General features: G+C 37.2%; 1 protein-coding gene and 1 non-coding gene across 15 annotated transcripts in view; both read right to left on the minus strand.

Moving 5' to 3' along the window:
* Window positions 1-20,678, minus strand: part of PTPRM (protein tyrosine phosphatase receptor type M) — a 488,712-nt gene that overhangs the window by 391,808 nt on the left and 76,226 nt on the right. The window lies entirely within an intron of this gene.
* TRNAI-AAU (transfer RNA isoleucine (anticodon AAU)) lies at window positions 20,468-20,541 on the minus strand. Its single transcript has one exon. It is a non-coding gene; the product is annotated as a tRNA-Ile (tRNA).

Below are 20,678 nucleotides of genomic sequence, written 5' to 3' on the forward strand. Positions count from 1 at the left end.
GCAAACAATGGGGCTACAGAAATAAAACAAAGTTTGACAAAAGTAAATAAGTGACTAAATAAACATTCATGGAAACAGGAAATTCTGTGCATGAGAACTTTCTGGAGAAAGATTTATAATAAGCCTTTGTTTTATAAAATTTAAACTAGTAGTCACAAGATGAAAGGCCAGTTTCCACTGCATTTAATTTTTTTTCCTTAACAGATTTTCTTACAGATGCAAAATTTAAACCGTAGTTGACAAAAATAGACCTCTCTTTCACAGTTGGGAGAGTACTACAAACTAATGGACCTCCTTTCCACCAAAAATTGTCTCATTTTCAAGAAAGCAAGCTTCCCATATTTCATACACAAGTTGCGCTCGGCCATATTTTCCACAGTATTCTTAGGCAGTTTCTGCTTTCTCTTTTTACCTAACCTTCAGGTAAGCCTGAGAGGAACCAAGAAGTAACAAAAAGCAAATATAGTGTCACAGAACTCATTTTTCTTATTTTTGTCAATGTTAGCTATCACCTCTTAAGACATATTAACCTTCCAATTTTCTAAGAATGTATTTCAGTCTGATCGCAAATCTGCAAAAGGCATTGAAGGCAAGTGCAGTGTTAATACAAAAAAAACCATTTTCCTCCTTTGCTTTGCAATGATAGACCTGTTCTTCAGTTCGGAAGGACTTACAGCATTCACCAGTTTCCACCCCAACATAGTTCTTTTTTTTTAAATCCTTAGCAAGATCAACATATTAAAACAGAAGAAATGCTAAGAACTTGGCCTACTTACGGACAGTCTTAGCAATCAGCCATACTGCAAAGCCAGCTACAGGGTATGATGGTAATGGGGGATATTGCACATTCGCTCAGCTGCCCTCTGATCACATTTTGCCTTGCTAAGAAAAGCCACTAAAGTCTCCTTACCTGCTTTCTTGTTGTTTATGTTAGTCTACATACATATGGCAACACCCCAAATCTCTGGCATTTTCTTTGCCAGGAACTAATCTCTATGTTATGGTATCTTCAGCACCATGTGGCGCCATTTGACATCCACCAAACTAGACGAGGGAAATCTTGAGGTCTTTTTGCTACAACAAATAGTAATCAGTGTGAAGGTCCACGTTAAAACAAGCAAACAAAAAAACCGAAGCACAGAAGATGGTTTGACTATTTGAAAATGGGCCCAGCGCTAGCAAGCCTAGTTACATGTGAAAAGAGTCTCAAGATAAGGTCTCAGACTGACACTGCTACAGCAGTTCTCACAGATGGTAAGTCAACAACAGCTTCTGTCCCGTAAATCCTGTACTAAAAACTGTAAATCCTTGCCTTTAAGGCCCATCTCTCTGTAATCGTCTTCGCTCATCTTTCACGACATTGCCAAAAGCCCCTAATTAGTATCATCTTAGGCTGCCTTTCACTGCCCTTCATCCTAATCAGTTGCCTAATTACTTACACATATCTCAGTATCATGCTAGAAGATGTTTTCTGAGTGAAGATAAGCACGTGGAAGGAGTCCTGCAACTTCAAGGGCCTGGAAGGCAGCCTGAAGACAGCCACAAGACCACCAGGAGTGGTGGGTAGAAAAAGCTAATTAGTGCCACAGCTAAGGGAAAGATACAGTTGCAGCCATTGGCAACAGACAAATCGGACAGGCCACAAAAGGCGACGACGAGAAGATTTACTGAAGGAAGTCAAGGGAAAGGCTGCATGAGAAAGATATATCGTAGTGGGAATGCAGGGAATGAGACTTTGGATTTCCAATAGGTTATACGAAGGAACATCAGCAGATGTTGCGGTAACTGATACAGGAGATCAGGAGGGCATACAAAAGGGTTTTCTGCAAAGGCAAGAAAAGAATAGATCCAATTTTAGAAACATTTTAAAAAGAATACAAGGAAATATTTGCAGAGAGCATGCGTATATGAGGCAAAAGAAAGCATCAAAGGTAAACTCCTTGTAACATGATTAATGAGCAATTAAGGAGTGTGGGTAGCAGTAGAAAAGGAAACGTAGAGACAAAAACACCTAGGAGGAGTAAACTGCACCTCCCCCCCCCAAACTTATGCGACTCCTCAGCATAATGATGGTAGGTTTAAGAGTAAAGGGGATAATCCAGGAAAGATGAAAAGGACTGGATTAGGAACAGAACGCCCTTCAGACTCTTCTGTGAAGAGCAGACTTCATGGCAGGAGATAAGAGAAGGAACAATTAGATGTACGAAAGCTAAAAATAGTTCTCAAAATCAATGTTCTAAAACTAGTAAGCTTATATCCTGTCATTACGTTTAAGGAGAGAAGAAATACAATATAAGCCTTGAAAAGATATTTTTGGTGATTTGATAAAAATGCCACCATGTGGAAATATCCTAAAGATTCCTGTGGATATTCGGCAAGCACTAAAAAACTTTGAAAACTTCTGAAAAAACACACAAGAGCATTTCACTGACATGTAGTTATGATACTGCTAATTCAGTGTTCACTTAACAGCAGAACAAGTACAGCAAAGACCTTAAATTGATACCAAGGCAAATCTGTGGGGATGGCGCTTTACGATTAAGATGAAACAAAAGTATGTTAATTTAAGTTTATGGAGCTAATATCACTGAAACAAGGAAAACTGGAAATTCAATATCCACAAGTTGTGGTTCTGCCCTTTTTTAATTAGAAGGCTTTGCATTGCGCCTCAGTTCAAGAGGCACTTCAGTGCTACATCTCAGATTATGAACTCATTTGAAAACATAAATGCAACATTTTAGGAACATTTGTGTTCAGCGTAGCTTTCCAGCAGAATCCCATGGCGGACATTTTGCCCAATAGTTTGCTCCATCTAGGATTTCTGGGGGCACATCCTAAGCCTGTTCAAGCCAAGTCACACAGTGCAGAGCGGCTCTGCCGAATCACACCGCTACGATTACACTGCAGGTGGCTGAGGAGCCAGTGCTACGTAAGAGAGGACCTCCAGGTTGATGTGCTGGGTAGGACTGCTGTCAACTTCCAGCAATTTAAAGAAGAAAGCCTGAGAGCACTTAGATTTATTATATTTCATGCCGTGTTAAAACCAGCAGAAGATGAGGATTCAACCCTGCAGCTGGCAACACTGTTGCATCATGTCAATCTATAAACTGCAGATTTGGGCTGTGTCCAGCAACCCATGTGCAGCTTGTCCCGTGGAGTTACTGTGAGCACTGCTGTTGTTATATTCTCTCAAAAACTTGTATAGATCCTCCACAATTAGCAACATGGTCTGGAAGCAAATACTCACCTTAAATCATTATGCGCCAAGACCTCGAACCCAGCATTAGCAAGTCACGGGTTCTTTTATGTGCCAATTTATTGTGGAATATCAGAACTCAGAAAAATGTGTTACCTTCTTCTCTAACATAGCGATGTATAAATCTGATTTGATGTCTAATTTTCAAGTATGTAAAAACAATACTACCTAGCTACCTGATTAATTGGCCTCTCACCTTTATTTTGTTCCTCATTAAAGGGGAGAAATTCTGTACTTTGGCTAAATTATTATACCAGTAAGATAGGATAGTTTACTCATCCCTTTTGCAAAGCAAGAAAGAAACTGCCAAACACAGGGGTTAAGGAAGCTCAGGCCTGCAGTAGGATTTATCTCCAAAATTTTAGACATATAACAGAAATGCCTAAATTAGAAGCTTAGTTCCCTCAAGTCTCTGGTCCCCGACCATATAAATCGAGGGAAAAAACAGGTTCGTCTATAAGGCAATTCAAATTTAAAATACCACTGCTTCCAATTTAGGTTTGGTTGCTGCTATTTATGTGCTAGACACATCTAACACTTTCTGTGCAAGTTTGTTTTTAGAATAGTTTTGAAAAATCTCTAGTTCAAATTAAATGTTTTGTAACAAATGTCAAAACTGTAAATTAGTGAACAGTAGCGGTAAGTGGATATGAGAAGATGTGTCTAGCCCAATTCAATTCTCCAAATCTGTTACGGCAAAAGTTGTTTAATACAATTTAATTCACCCTAGAGTGTAGTTAAATAGTTATGATGGATGGCAGCTTGTCTTAGTCTTTTCCATTTGTTAAATTATGATAGATGAATTATGCACATTACTGAATTTCAATGCAGTCTCTCTGTTCACTGTCCCTGTTTCATGAAAAACATCTAATCAACAAATATTCTAAATCCATCTCCGTCAGAACCATACAACATCCCACAATTAGGATAAAGAAGGTGAAGACCAAAAACCTTTCAGACAAAGTCCCTTGACATTAAGAGCAACAATAAATGTATGCATATAACCTAACAAACACATTTGCTTCTACCTCTGTTGCAAATTAAGTAACTGAACCTGCACTTGGTAAAAATGTTTCTTTGTTACTACCACTTTGAGAACAGGGGGAGGAGGGAAGACCGTAATGAATCTAAAGCCCAGAAGTCATAGGCATTTTCCCTTGACCAATTAGCTAATATGCTATCAAAGTCGCATATTCAAAATCATACGAAAACAATTATTTCATAAAAGATAAACAACGTATACTTCCAAATATAGTAGTTTCTAAGAAAATCTTATTTGAGAAGCTTCTTGGCAGTTATCTGTTCTTTGATAGTACCTGCACAGAAATTCTCAGGAGGTACAGTCCAAGTCATTTTAATGTATACTACAAAACTCCAGAACCCTAACCTAAAAAACAAAACAAAATAAAAATCTATACTGTTTAAATTTTGAAATCTTTTTTACCTTGCAATATTTGTTGCATGTCACTGCATTTGGCTTTTAGCCATTTTAGTATTCTTGCTCTATCAATGTGGAATTTCAAGAGAATGTCTGTTTATTTTGAATGATGTTCTTCAGCTGAACTACATTTTTTAATCAGAGTTGTACAGTGTCTTGAAGGCCTGAATTTGGAGGAATTTGTACAATGAAAATGGCTCACATCAAGACTTTCAGTACAAAAAGAAAGTGTATGTCTCCATATGTATCTCTGCATGTATTAGTAAGCTGCACCGCATCTCAAGACACCTGACATATCTGACAACGACTAACAGAAACCGCTTCTGATTTCAAATGCACTGGTGCGTGCTAGGAGAAACTCCATGCGAAACCTACGGAGATACACCAACAACAGACAAGTCTACAAGAAAATCTAATCAAGCTTTAAATTTGTCTCTCAAACATAAAAAAAGAAACAGAAACATAAAAACAATGATTTCTTCTGACAGAGTACCACATATTTCAAACATTACAGAGTGTTTACTCAGTATTTATTGTTGCTGAGGTATAACGACAGCACCGCTGAGGAACAGCACCGTGCATGTGATTCAAACCACCAATCTGAACCATCTTCACCAATAGTTTTTCATCAAACAGATGCAAGGAGGACTTAGACGTGAAAGATTATTCTTGTTTTTTCTTTTTCTTTAAACTTCACCAGCAAGTTTCTCCATCTTTGAAGAAAAGATTCATGAAAAGTTTATGAAAGTATAGGCATTAGGCAGTAGCTCTGCCAAGTCTCAGACAGCCAGGCTGACTGGCAGGTATGTATCTTCACCAATGCATCCTGACAGTTACATACACTGTAGCATAAGGAATCTTACTTTTTATAAAAACTAAAATTTGACATTTACCAGATTTCTGAGCAAAAAACCTCAGGGACAAATTCAATCTGAATTATCTTCATTTTATCTTGTTTCTCCTCAAACATATTGTCCTGGATTGTTATTTGGATGTCTCCTATTCTGAAATGGACCTTAATGCTTAGGAACCACGTTGTCACATTGAGCCTGCCAGGAGCTTTCAAAAAGCATTTTATCTCAAACAGAAAGTGTTTTCCTGCTTGTGAAATTGGCAATACAGCTGGCAGAATTCCTCATTCATCCCTAGTGATACCACCTACTGCGGGAGGTTAGATGTGAATCATCTTCCTCAAAGGAAGTCTGACAGTTCATTTCAGAGCTTCCTTTTTGTCTTCCAATTTCTAAGAAGAAAGTAGTGTACATTCAGAAATTTCAAGCAGCTGTGCACCATTGTAAATGCCACAGAACTAAAATAACGTTGCTCAGAATTATGTCTGTCATAGTTTAAAGCATCACGAAATTGTTAAGCAATTCTCAAGTGACATTGTAATTATAGAGTGCAGCCGCAGTGATGCTATACTTAAGGTTGAAAGAGCTATTCCTATCTAAAACCCCATTTTCAGCTTCTTGTGAATTTTTCAGAGCCCCTCCTTTAAGGCATTTGTGGCACAGGGCAGTGAGAAGCACACTTTTCTTTGAAACGGGTCTCCTTCACAACATTAGTCTTTATTAATTAAATAAATTCCTGTTCCTCAGAAAGGTTAATATGCAAACAGTAGATGGAAAAATAGCTATAAATAAAACTTACAGAAAAACAATTAAATCAAATGATACATTTTTGTGCCAGTGTACTCTATTTACATGATGAAATCTTGAACGGAAAAAACTATGCATTTACTTGAAATCAAGTTCCAATAGCAACGGAGCCGCTAGGAGACAGCAGGAAAAAAGAGGAATGAAGTGCAGTAGAATTTTGAGGGGATTTGGACATGTAAACCAATTTTTAAAACACTAAGTGTCTCTATTTAGCTCACCTCAATTCAATCAGTGACACAATTTCAGCTCTGTGGTCCCTATAGCTAAGGCTATGATGAGCCCAAACACGCTATAGAAAGTGCTTGCATTGGACTCCATGCACCACTCACCTGATTTCTCAGCTGAACTATCAGGCATGATGAGCTCAGCCCGGTTACTCCCTCCTGACAAGTCTAGCTCATGCTAGACGCTACCAACCCTACTGAGATCCCCAAATGAGATATTTTTAACTGCAGACTCCCGAGACACACTATTCATAACACAGGCCATGCCTAGCATACCCCACAGGGATGGAACGCCACCCAAAACATAGCAGTGGACATCTCTGAAAAAGCAGCAGAAGAGGTTTGCCCTTTCCTTGCTTTTAAACCAACATATCAGACCTCAGTTTACTGGCCCATGTAAGCCCTAAATTCTCTTGAAGAAAGACACTCTCCAATGGTCTTGTTAAAATACAGTACTGTACAGAAAAGGAGACAAGACTCGACAGGCCAAAGAAGAGGAGACAGTCAGATTGCTCATGACACTACAATCTTATGATGACAGTAGTTATCCAGAAAGCGAAAACCTTCAAGCTACTATATATAGTAAGAGACAGGAGAAAAACTCCCACCAGGAAAAAAAAAAAAAAAAGGCAGTAGGCCATTGCAATAAAGAGCAAGTTCTGGACTGTGAGGATGTGAGGATGATGCATGCGCCAAAAGATCTACAGAGAGCTTTTGGAGATTCGTTTGTCTTCAGTGTTTCCCTGTTGGTACATTTGGCAAAGTGAGCCAGCGAGGCTGTCTGCCTACTCCTGTCAACTGTTCTGAAATGTCTGGCTTTCTCTAAGACCCATGAGGAATGCCTAGTTTTCTCAAACGTATTAGGAAGACCATGTTATGAATGGGGAAGACCCATTATGAATCCAGGATTTCACTACAATACCCCGCAAAAAGCTTAGTGGTGCAGCCTCTCAGCTCTTTTAACTTTGTTTACTGGATTTGGACCCAAAACACCTGATATGTCAGGCCCTGAAAGCCAGAAAGATCATCGCATCTTGCCTTTTGTTGGCAAAACTTACTCACTCCTTGCTCTGTCTGGCTTCAGTAGGTCACAGTCAAGACAAGGATTAAACGGTGTTATTTCCCCCTTTTTGTATTGGTCTCCAGTAGGGGAATTCAGATAACGAGACATTTTCTCCCATTCCTTTCTCTTGACCTTTTCATCATCTGTTATTACCCCACAACTTCTCACAGTTCTGTAAATTTCTGGGTTTTCTCAGGCACTTACTAGTCTACAAAGTATTCTAATACAGGAAATAAAAGTATAAAAGCAGGCTCAATAATCCTGCTTTACTGGACTACACAGTTTTGGAAAAAGCACTCTTTGCTGAGACGCTAATGCTGGTCAAAGTTCCCTTCGACCATTATAAAAGGAAAATAGAAAATGCTTAAGGGACATTAAGTATTTATGAGTTCTCTTGTTAAAAACATACTCCTTATAATGCATCATACCATTGGGGTTAGAAGGTTTTGTGGGTATATTCACTACTTGATTTACAAGAGCAGTGGCTTGTAGGGAGAAGGGGAAGGGCAGTAGTTTGTTAAAAACAACTTAACTTTCAATATAATTAAGTGACGGATTGGATTCCAAGGAGCTCTGTGACAGCATCTGAGGTTCAACACAGGGCACTGATCAATACTGTCAATCTTTATATTGAGAATAACTTTTTTCCACTAGCAATGATCTTTAGTTACTTCAAGACAGCTAAAGAACAGAACTCTTGCTATAGCTCAGACACCAATACTCAAACACCAACATCTGCTTTAATAATAATGACAAAAAGAAGTCTTCATATACTTTCTTTCTTAGCAGAGAAATTATGAATTTAAAAAGGGAGATCAACAGAGCCAGTATGCAAATCAATTATTCAGAAATTGTTAGAACAATAGTGCAAGAGCTGATAAGGTCTTGTACACTTGTGAGAGAAATATAGGAAATTGTAAAACTTACCACGAAGACTGAAGAAGCATTAAGTCATAATGAATATTAAAAATAACTAGAACTAATTTTTATTATTATTTCTTTCCAACTTCCCAATGTATAGTTCTAAATAAGTTTATTTTAAACATCTTTGAAATAGAGCTTTTGGGAGAAAAGGATACAAATGGAATAAAAAGCAGCAGGAACATTTTACATATACAATGACCAAAACGCACCAAAATCAACTAAACATTCAGTCATATTAAACTTGAACTAACGCTAATATTAACATACTCTCTGCAACTAACTGTAAAATATGGATTTCAGGAAGACTTTCAAAATTGTTCTTCCTTTGTATGTATATCGAACGTGACATCTTCCCTTCCTCTTGAAAGCAAGAAAGGTGACAATTATTTAATCCCCTTTTGGACAATCTAGGCCCATCTCAATACTAGTTACACTTCACTGAAATAATTTATAGGCTAAATCCTTGCAGTGACTAACACTACGCTGCAATCTTCAATTAGATGATGGAAAGAACACTGTAACTCAATAATATAAGATGTTTTCAGCAAATAAATTAGTCTCTTAAAGATGTAATCTACAGTAAATCATTCAAAAGAGGCCTGATCATAATTTGTAGTCTTGCAGAACAGGTTAATTTAATATAAAGAACTTTTGGAAGCTAATCTGTTTCACAAATGCCAGCTGATTTGTTTCTTACTGCCAGTTGTGGCAGTCTTGGCCAAAAAAAAAAAAAAAAAAAAAAAAGGCCTGGAAAGTTATACTTCCTTTCCTTTTAGGTCAGCTACAAGCATATAATCTTTTCCATAAAAATAGATATAAATGTATAAGATTTAGATAGGTGCAGAACTTCTGGATATGTTAATAACAGAGGTAGTTAAACAGTCCATCTTTCAAAAGATTAATACCTGGAAGGTGATTTTCCTCAATGCCTTATGTCTACTGTCAATGGACGACATATCAAGAACAATCAAGGAAGAGACATTTGCAATGCTTTCTATACAGAGACATTTCCCCAGTAATGGCAATCTCTGGAGATAACTATAAGATACATAGGTTTCCATACAAAACCTGATCGGATGTTTAACAAAATGCTGGACTTCACCTCTACCAAGACTCTTCTGAGACAACATATACAAGGCCTAAACTCTTTGTGTTTATAAAGCATCAAATAAACATAGAGCTTCCCAGCTTATCCAGTGACAACAACCGGATATTATTGCTAGCTTCAAGCTAATTAATACAAAAATAATCTATACATTCTATTTAAAATAACTATCTGTTTGAACAGCCTGAAGATTTGTCTTGGAAAAAAACCAAAATGCTGACACGAGCGTTAGGTTTTTTTCTAATAGAGCCATTAGATTTTTCAAATAGAGTCATTTTTACTAAACCAGAAATCAAGCTTTCTAGCAAACTTGCAATCCTTAGAAAATTAATTGCACCTCAGTCACTACCTTAAAGTTTAGAATGAACATGACCAGACTCCAAAACTAAAAATACAACACCCACTTTATGTATCTTTTCCATTGTAACAATGTCATTTATTCCTTCTGTCTTGGCAATTTGCTAAAGGTCAACTTGTTATACACTAGAAAAAAAAATCTTAGACCATAAATTAATAAAGTGAGTTATATGACATTCCTTAACAACTTTAAAGTTATTCCCCACTAAAAGTTTTTGGGAAAACAATAAATTGCAAGATTTTTATAACTACACCTTCAAAGGGTCATACTTAGTCTTTCAAATAAATTGTGAGCAGTAGGAGGAAAATAATTTGTTACTTACAAAAGACAAAGCAGTGACAGAAAGGATTTGCTTTTAAAAAACAATCTTAATGCTCCCTGGGCACTACAGAACATCAGAAATCCATTCTTTGATGATTCTGTAATGAAAGAAAGTTGCTCTGGTAATATACACAAAGCCTCGGATAAAAGCTTACAGGATTAAAGGATTACATGAAGGCTATTGAAGAGGTTTTTTTTTTTTTTTAAATCATCATCATCATCATTCTGTTTGGAAGTTTAAGTAATAGTTTGTATTTACATTGTGTTTTAGCTTCTGGAATAAATACGCTCCTTATTTTCTTTCAAGCAAAGCCAAACGAGTAATAGTTGAGAAAATAAGAAAATAAGTGCTTAACTTGATCTTCAAATGCACAAGGAAGATTTGTTTGCAACATAAATCTGTTGCACTGACATAGTTTCATTAAACAGAGGTTTTAATTCTGAACTGGCACATTATATATTGCATTTTTGTCAAGTAGTGTCTTTTCAGCATTTCCTCCAATGAAAAGTCAGACCTAAATGAAAAATGGACCTATCAGTGTAATGAATTACACTATTTATTGCTTCTAAAATAAAGAAGTGACTATTGTTAATACATGTACATAATCCATATACATTATGCATAAGCCTCACAAAGTCTACTGTTGACCAAGATTAAATGCACTGTGGCCTCTTATTTTCACATACTGATGAAACTATACGCAACTCATCATTTGAGCAAACTTATTTTAAAAAAACGGAGTTTTCTCATACATCTCAAGTTATCAGGTTTTGGTACATCCCTAAGAGAAAATTCCAAAATTGACAATATACAAGTGCCACCTCAAGGGAGAAATCCTCAAAGTTATTTGGAGTTACTGTGATTGTTTACAAACGCTGCTTGTATCCTACCCACTGCAGTTGCACTGACTGTCACTGTAGTTAAACAGACATATAGGTATTGAATTAATGAGCTATTAACAATACATACTTTCTTTTAATGCAGCTGTGTATCTTGCAATTAAAACTTCACTGAGAATTACCTGATTTCTTTAAACTGTAAAAATAAGAAAATCCTCATTTTTCAGATTCTGTGATTCTTCAGTGAACATTTTCTAAAAGACATACTGATGTTCACTGAGTATTTTAAGGGTATGGCTAGTATTTGAAGAAATTATTTAAGTAGTTAAAGCAACACCCCTGTTCTTCTCCTGTGTAATGAAATACATGACATCTCCTTGGGGATTGATTTGTTTTTAACAATTAAGCATGAATCTAAATCCTTGCTAAGGGTAGATCTGTAAACATGCGCTTAACAACAGTAGTGAAATGTATAACAAAACAGGATAAAATATAAACTTTCCAACTAATATTGACAGAACTTGGAAGTACTATTTAAAATATCAATGTTATCCTTTCCAGTACTCTGTAACTTCTAACCTATTATCCTAATACAACTGTTAGGAAGACATTGCAAAGTAGCCATGCAGTAGCCACCCTACGTTTGTCAAAAATAAATGACAGGCTTTGATTTCAGTGAAAATTATCAAAAAATTCACAGGTATTTCCTTGGCCCTCATTCTTCTGCTAGAGGGAAACTATGGAAAAGTGTACACGAAAGGCGTAGGCTAGAACTTAGGAACAAGTCACATTTTTCCAAACGGTAGCAAGACCCTGGGTACATCAAGATTGTCTTCTATAGGAATATTAACGGAGCCCAAGAGCAACCTGATAAAAGACCACAAAATCCAACTGCTAATTCTGCAGCTTTGCACTGACTTGGATCTGCTTTCTCTGCTGCAGAGTCTCATATTACATTTAACCCAAGACTATAAAGAATATGTACTAGCACTGTTTTCACTATGGGAATACATAAAAGAGCCCAGCGGAAGCAGTGGTAGGTTGAAACCTTGAAAAGTTACTTTACCTGAAAGCTCAAATACATTTGTAACCCAAAGATTTCACCAAAATCTATCTTCTGTAGACAGACAGTACTCATTATCTTGGAAAGCTCCGATACAACTTCTTTGAGTAGTTTACTCAAACACATCTTTGCAGTAGGTGCATTCATAAGCTACCTTTGTCGTATTTTATGCCTTTTACTTGCAATAGTCACCTAACTTGCTCTACTTACAAAGCTTCATATACATGGAAAATGCTGCCTGGTATATGCTAACAATCCTGGCAAGCTTCCTTTCAATAAACAGCTCCAGATGTTAGTCTCAATAATTACACCTGACACCTCTCAGCTTTAGTAATGAAATACTGCTGCTACAATTCCTTGTTTGTATTTCTATGGATCATCTTAAGATATAAAAACTATAGAGTTTCAGCCACATCCATGGGCACTGAATGAAAAACTGCTGAAATGAATATACAGCAATAGCATGATCAGCATAAACAGGTTAAATAGGGAATACAATATTCTACGAGAAAACTACCAGTTACACAGTATGTTTTACTGTTCTGCTTAATAAAGCTGCTCTTTCAAATTTCATATACATATGTATCACTATATGAAATGCAAAATTACCAGTGCTATCACGTTAACACTGTATATCAATTCATGTAATTAGTACTGTACAGCATATACTGTGTATCATGTATCTTAATAATGCATATCACATCATGAAGGTCTGTACGTGAATATAACTCCTTTCTTGAAGAATCAAAACTCAACTATATGATAGGTCTGTTGCCAAGAAGGTATGAGATTTCTAAACTGGTGGGGGGAGGAATCAAGATGCAAAACTCATTGTGCCTACGATTTTACTAAATCAATTGGACTGAATACTTAAAAGTGCTTATGCAAAAATGTGGTTAAATAATTCGCATCCACAAAACTTCATTTCTGCAGATGTGATCTTACAGAATGCAACTCCTAGAAGGTGCATGTTAAAACGTGTGCAGTTTCTACACTGAAAAGTAAAACTGCTCAAGAAGAAATGAGCAGATTATACTCTCTAGGGGTATTTAAATTCTCACATTAAATGTCAACACTAACCATAAAAGTAATTAAATCAGTACACAACTATTGCTGACACTTGAAATTTCAAATATTAATAGTGCTGTCAATGTTGTATGGGAGACATGGAAAGAAATTTATGGAGGAACAAATTTTATATCAAAAATAAGCAATATTTCTTATGGTCCTAAGCCTTGTTAGGTGTCATGTCAATTATTCCTGCCAACATTAATTTATTTCAGTTAAAGTATTAAATAACGATGACAATTTCTTAATGATAATAGCTTTCCCATAAACTTTACAAAAATACTAATTAGGTTACCAGATCTACTATGACTACCTAGCCACATTAAACCTCATCCCTCAGAAGTAACTTTCAGAACCTATCCATCCGCACAAAATAGTTTTCTTTCAAATAATTTAAAATAATATAAAAGTCATTTTAACTAGTGACTTCTATGGGACTAAGATTAAGCTAAAGTCATTCAGATCGGTATGAACTTAAGTGACAGCTAACAGGAAATCTTATTAATTGAAAGCCAGGAAGACACTCATAATTACTCTAACATGCAACTCCACCATTCTCATCATGTAAAACAAAAGCTTCAGCATACCAGAAATGAAAGACCTTCCCCCAAAGGCTACAAGAAACACAGGAAATAGGCTGTTCCTCCAACAGTATTATGGCTGTTCACAGAGACTTGCTATTCTGCAACTTTATACCTAACTAAAAACCACTGAAAAGCCTTCGTAACAGCAATAACGACTGAAGAAAAAGAGGTATCCTACCACTGAACACTGCATTTACATAAATGTAGACAATCATGGTATACAGAAATATTCGGACACAAAACTGTTCACACATATCGCTGCCCAACCCCATGGCAATAAGTAAACCAATCCTGAGAAGCACTTCTGTGAACCCAAGGTCACTCAAAGCAGTTAATGGTTTTTTACATTCTCCAAGTATTTTCAGGTTTGGTGTAAAGTCGTCAGAGGACCATTACCCGTAATTATGAAAATCTCAGTTTGCTAATCATATGGACTCGGTTAACAAGAACCAGTACGTCGAAAGAAGTGCATCAGTGTTGATTCTGTTACTCATGGTAGCATGGTAGATTACATGTCCTGAAGCCATTTTATTTAGCCTAGGTTGTGCTTATATTAACTTGGTGGGTTGGTTTTTTTTTTTTCCTGGTAGGATGAATGGATACAAAAGAAAGGATCAAGAAAAGCTCAAAGACTTGGAATGGAACAGTTTCAGCAAAATATGAACAACGTATTTTGGAAGGAGAGACGTTAGAAGAGATGCATTAAATGCTTCTGATGATTCGAGAAGCTCACTTAGGTAGATGCTACAGACACACTGTAGATTTTAAGATACCATTGTCATATTTGGCTTTCCATAGAGAATCGTCAAGCTCAGAAATACAAAAGTAACGCTGCATATTTAAGCCCAAGTTCACTTAACTCCTGTGGTTGCTTTTTTCACGTAGGAAAATCTGTCTGATGGCCTAGAACTAGTCAGTAGAAAAGAGCTGATGTGGGAGATTACAGTCTGCAGGAGCTGAAGTCTGAACTTCGAGAAGGGGTTAGCTTTTTCCACACAAGGTAGAAAGCAAAGGTCAGCCCTGGTAAGGACTTCTCCAAGTCTCTTTTTTCCCCTTTGTCAACGCTAACCCTCACCACCACTCGTCAAAGTACACTGTGGAGAGGTATAAATTGAATCGCTCAGAAGAAGAAACACATCACAGATAGAGCTTTTTCTCCCCATAGACTAGGCCATTGACCTGTATTTTGAAATATTCACAACACGTAACATAGAAACGTTAAATCTTACCTGTCGACTACACGGGCAGAAAAGATGAGCCAGATGAAGAGAAGACAGTAATGACTACACTTAGTGGAAAGCAACAAAATACACTGCTTTATTTTATTATGCAAAGCAGATAAAGGCATTTTAAATAGTTCTACAGTATTATTTTTTGCGCCTCCTCCAAGAAGAGGACAACCTCCAGCTGAAGAGCTCTCTCTTGGCCTCTCTATTCTTTGGGTTGAGCCTTCCACATTATTAACACAGGCCCAAATTCAACAAAGTGATTTAAATATATGCTTCATTAGCTCTGAAGAGCCTCACTATGTAACTGGGCTGGCCATATAACAAAATGCTTGCATTAGAATACACTGCTTAATTAGGCTGTAAAGGCTGAAATAATGAGTGGAAAAAAAAAAATCTACCCTGCCTCTGAAGGCAAACAGACTGGGTGCTATGTGAGACACCAACTTCTAAAGCCGAAAGATTCTGTTAAAAAATGTTTGATTAGCAACTCCTATTAAAATTGCTTAAAACTAGCTTAAACTTCTCAGCTGAAGAGGACTCTCCCAGGAGAAGCCAATACTCATCGTTCCAAAATCCATCAGAAAAAAATCAGGCAGCTATGGCAGACCCGGAAACATTTCACAAGTAAGTTTTTTCAAAGGATCAAGACAGTACATTGTGAACTCACACAAGGGTACTCACACCTGTATGTTCTTACACAGTATTCAACAAAACTATGCTTCCATCTGTTCCCCAGGAAAAACATTTTGAATTTGCTGTAACACAGACCATCTTCCGTTCCCAGGTAAGATAATCAGAACTATTTTGGTGTAAGCCTTGAATAAGCCAGCATTAAAAAGTTTATAAAAGAAATATTCACAAATTCTTCACAAGTAACAGTACTGCCTTTACCTTTTGAACTGCGTATGAAGGTCTGCACAAAACAAAGCTGCAGCTTCCCCTCCCAGCCATACGGCACTGAACAAGTCGGTTACTCCTTACAAAGGAAGATTCCTATTTGTGGTACTTAATACCTAGGCTCAGCCAGATGCATCCAGACAATAATAACTATTTTTATTACTTGGTTTCAGAGATAAGAGGATTCCGTCATTAAAGTGTTCCCTTATGCAGTGCTTATTCCTGCTTTAATATATGGGCTGGGTTTGGGAAAGCTTGGAATTGATCATAGCCATTTGTTTTAATAAATTGCTCTACTTAACGTCCAACACTGTTATTGGCTTCATTGACAAAAGACATTTGAAATGATGCTGATTAAATGATGTAACTTTTAGATTAACTTCTAATGTGTATTTTAAGATGCAGTATTAATTTATGGTGCATTTTCTACTAAAATATGGTATGCAGATTCCCAGTATAAACGATGTCAATGTAACAAGCTGTTTTCTATTTTCAATAAAATAAATAGTACTTTCAAGGTTAAGTTCCTGTACTCTTGGTATGATGTGATGTAAAGAATTATTATTTTGGAGATCTGATGAAAATGTCTTTTCTTTCTGCTTGTGATATTATCTTGATAGCTGCGTTGCTTGAATATTTTTATGTATTTACATAATCATTTTACTGTTCTCTTGGGTTTTGTGCACATCTTCCAGATAAAACTGTTTTATTTTGATACAGGCAATACTGTACCCATGCAAGCTGAACACAGTTACTCTCTACTTATTTTTTAAAAAGGTAACTCGTATATATGTATTTGCTCCAGTATGCTTTAAGAGTAAAGGCAGAAAAAGATGGTGAACCAAGTTCTTCTGTGCCCAGCAGCTCTCACGAGTGATTGATAGCAGGTCCTGCAACACGGCACAGGCCCAACTCAGCAGCCACTTTTAAAGAACCTGCTCCATCAGTTTTAAGGAAGGACTGCAGTGTGCAGCTAGGAGCCTCACATTAGGACCCCAGTATTGCCACGAGCCTGCAGGACTCAATCCCACCTACCCTCAAAGGCACACAGAGGAGTGGGCATAGGGCACTACCACACAAGCAAGGACTGTATCTACAAATAACAACAAAGGTGTGCACATTCAGTATCAAAGCAGTCTCCTGCAGCACAGATACACACTGCAAGTGAAGGCGGAGGCAAACACCCCAATGTGAACGGCTGGATACACTCCTGAACCTTCCCAGACCTCAGGCTGGAAGCCTAAGACAGACATAAGAGCTGAGCTGGCCCAGAGGTGTGATCTCGCCTCCTCCGACTCTCCTCCACAGCTTTTAGTTTCACTGCATCATGATTATTTCTCCTTTTATCTCTACTAATTCAGACTAGACCCTCCTCTACAAAAAGTAAGGAAAAAATCTGAAAAGTTCAGGTCATGCAGGAAGCAGTGTTGACCACTGACTAAAGCAGAGACAGAGGAAGAGGGAAGGCCTGAGAAGGAAGGGGCCGACACAGCACTCTTCATTATTAATGTTTTATTAGCATATATTTTGGTCAGCAAAGTAGGCCTGAGATACTCAGCTCTGGATTCCCACAATACAGCTTGAACAAAATAACTCTCACTCTTCTATGCTGGTTAAATCAGCTGAACATGCACAAGAATTTGTCGGGAAGTTGGTTTGTTTTCTTACAGAAGCACTCCTCCTCTGAATTACGGAGAGGCAACATACAGGCCAACAATAGTTTAGGATCTAGGATTTGCCTGCAACACAGACTATGACAAAGCTTTTTTAAAGAAATGTCTCTTTTAGAACTGACCAGCTCTTTCACATCTTGACTTACAGATACATACAGTATACTACCCCAATCAGATGAAATTAAACTATTTTAGGAAGAAATTCAACTTTTCAAGTGTTTTCTGCAGCAGTCAAGACCCCTGTGAATTCCTGGTTCTCCTTTTATTTAAGTACCTCATACTGCGAAACAGAAACTTTAAGTCTGACCATTGTAATTAATTCTGTATTACACTGCATTATCAGCTTTATATTCTAACGTCAAATAGCTAGCCAGTATCATTCCAAACATAACTCCCTAAACTTATTTCCTGTATGTTCACAAGAGTATCAGTTTAAGAACACATTCACCATAAAATGTGGTTTTCTGTAGGCATACAAAATACATTTATTTTTGCAGTAGCTACTCTTCGTAAAGCAAATATTGCAACATGTTTTGCAAACTGTTAGGCTCCTACTTGAATTACATTACATCTTTCAGCTTTCTGTAGTTATCATTAACTTTGCCTCTTCTTTATCTTCAATCTGAAGTTAATTCCCTGGCCAGCATGTTGCTTGCCGCTCTGAGGGATTAAATATAAGGGTTTATGAAGAAAAGCAGCTTTTCATACAATGCTATTACACCATGATAGCTTTCACATAAATTGTTGACTCTTGAAAAATACATGTTAGACACACATGTTGTTCATTTAAAAGGAAATACTATCATACTGAAAAATAATAAAAAAGGATTATTTTAAAGCATTCGCTAAATATATACGCAATCCCATTATAAGAAGCGGACAGTAACATACCCATGTTCTCAGCAGAGCAAGCATACGCACATTGGAAATGTATATAAATTATATAATTATTCTTCCAAAATATATTCAAAATAAATTTTCACTTCCAAATCCTCTTAAGAAAATGCTAAGTCCAGGAAAGCTTTCTAGTAATACAGAGTTACACGTTAGTGTCCTGTATGTCTGGATCTCTCATTTTGTCTTGCTGCAGATGAAATACGGCATTCATCAACAGAACTGCATGGAAATTCAGGCCAGTAATTAAATGGTTTATATAATATAATATATGGTTTATGCAATATAATGTACCATATGTGTGCTAATGTCTAAGATCTGTCTAATCAATACATACAATAATAGCAGAGAAAGCTTTTGTGCATTTGTTGACCATATTCCCCTCTATACGTGCTTCAAAACAGAAACTTGCAGCTAATTCTTTAGTGATCAAAATACATCCATACTCTGCCTTAAAAAATGAGCAAATTCAGCTAAACCCACTAACCTATCTGAGCAAGAAGTACAACAGCTCAGACTTTTCAATTACAAACAAATGGGAGAATGTTAGCGATTTAAAGTACATGTGGGATTACTCTCTCTGTCGAGCAGACTTAACCTGGGACAGACCATCAGTGTGCTGGAAATAACTGTATTATCCCTCCTCTCGCTCCCTTTCCCAACAGGCCTCCTGGAAGGCAGGAGGTGCCAAATGGCACAGGAGGCTAAAAGAGACAACAACTGTGCTAACGTTAAAGCTACCAAAAAATTTGCCACAGTTGAGGGAATTTTCCATAGCGTTAACAGTGAGCCTAAACAATAACCTCTCACCACATAATATCACGCATTCAAATGCTGTATTGCAAAAGATAAAGAAAACTGCAAAAGGAGTGCTTCAGCCAACATGCCAGCAAGCCTGCCTGGGTGGAAAGAACATGCTGCAACATTATTTCATCGCACTGAAAATCCCCAAAAGTTCGCCAAATCTATGCCAAAAAAGAAAGCACCTATCTCTATACCCTCTACGAGTGATAATCACTTAGATGTGTTCTCCTGCCTGACGTGCTCTGAAATGCTAAAATGAAGAATATTCCTAACTTTGGTTAATTTGCACTGCATTACAGCTGAGTGACTTAAGTAAAAAAAAATTATGAATATTACATCTGTTACAGATGGAATAAACATAGATAAGCATAATCTTTTCATTGTTTTATGGAACCACAATCCACCAGCAAGTGTACAAATCTGCCTGATATCCTCGAGTGCTGGATTTAAATTTAGGTCTCAGAGAGAGATCAGGGATGCGCAGGATCTCAAGCATGCAGAGAATCTTTAGTTGACTAAACATATAAGCAAGCTTCCAGAACTCATCTGCAGGGATAAAACACGCTTTTATTTCATCATAATCCACATAATTTCTCACTTGTTCCTGATTTACCAACCACTACAGAGAAGAAACACAAGAACGGGTGCTGCATGGGGACTCAGGAATCTCCTGCTCAACGTCGCACCCTGCGACATGCTTCTTGCACGATGTTGGGGAAGACATACATGAAAGTTTTGTTGATGTAGCTCTTCCAGCAAAAGCCCTGATATAATAATATAAAATATAATAAAAATATAGTGTAAAATAAATAAATAAAACACATATAGAGTTTATATAATATATAGGATAGATTACAGAATCACAGAATGGTTGAGGTTGGAAGGGACCTCTGGACATCATCTCGTCCCACCTCCCTGCTCCACCTGGGTCCTCTAGAGCGTATTTCCCAGGATCACATCCAGACGGGTTTTGACTATCTCCAGCGAAGGAGACTCCACTACCTCTCTGGGCAACCTGCTCCAGTGCTCTGTCACCCTCACAGTAAAGAAGCTTTTCCTCAAAATTTTTGGCCCGTACAGGGATCGAACCCGTGACCTTGGCGTTATTAGCACCACGCTCTAACCAACTGAGCTAACCGGCCCTATAAATATATAAAGCCCAGTCCAGCAAAAGCATTTTAGTTCCAGGGTAATTGCACATGTACTGAACTTAAACTAGCACATAACTAGCACCACAGGGTAAGCACAGTATATGAAGTATACAGGATATCAGTTGTAC

This window comes from Struthio camelus, chromosome 2 (genome assembly GCF_040807025.1).
Source record: "Struthio camelus isolate bStrCam1 chromosome 2, bStrCam1.hap1, whole genome shotgun sequence".
Taxonomy (NCBI): Eukaryota; Metazoa; Chordata; class Aves; order Struthioniformes; family Struthionidae; genus Struthio; species Struthio camelus.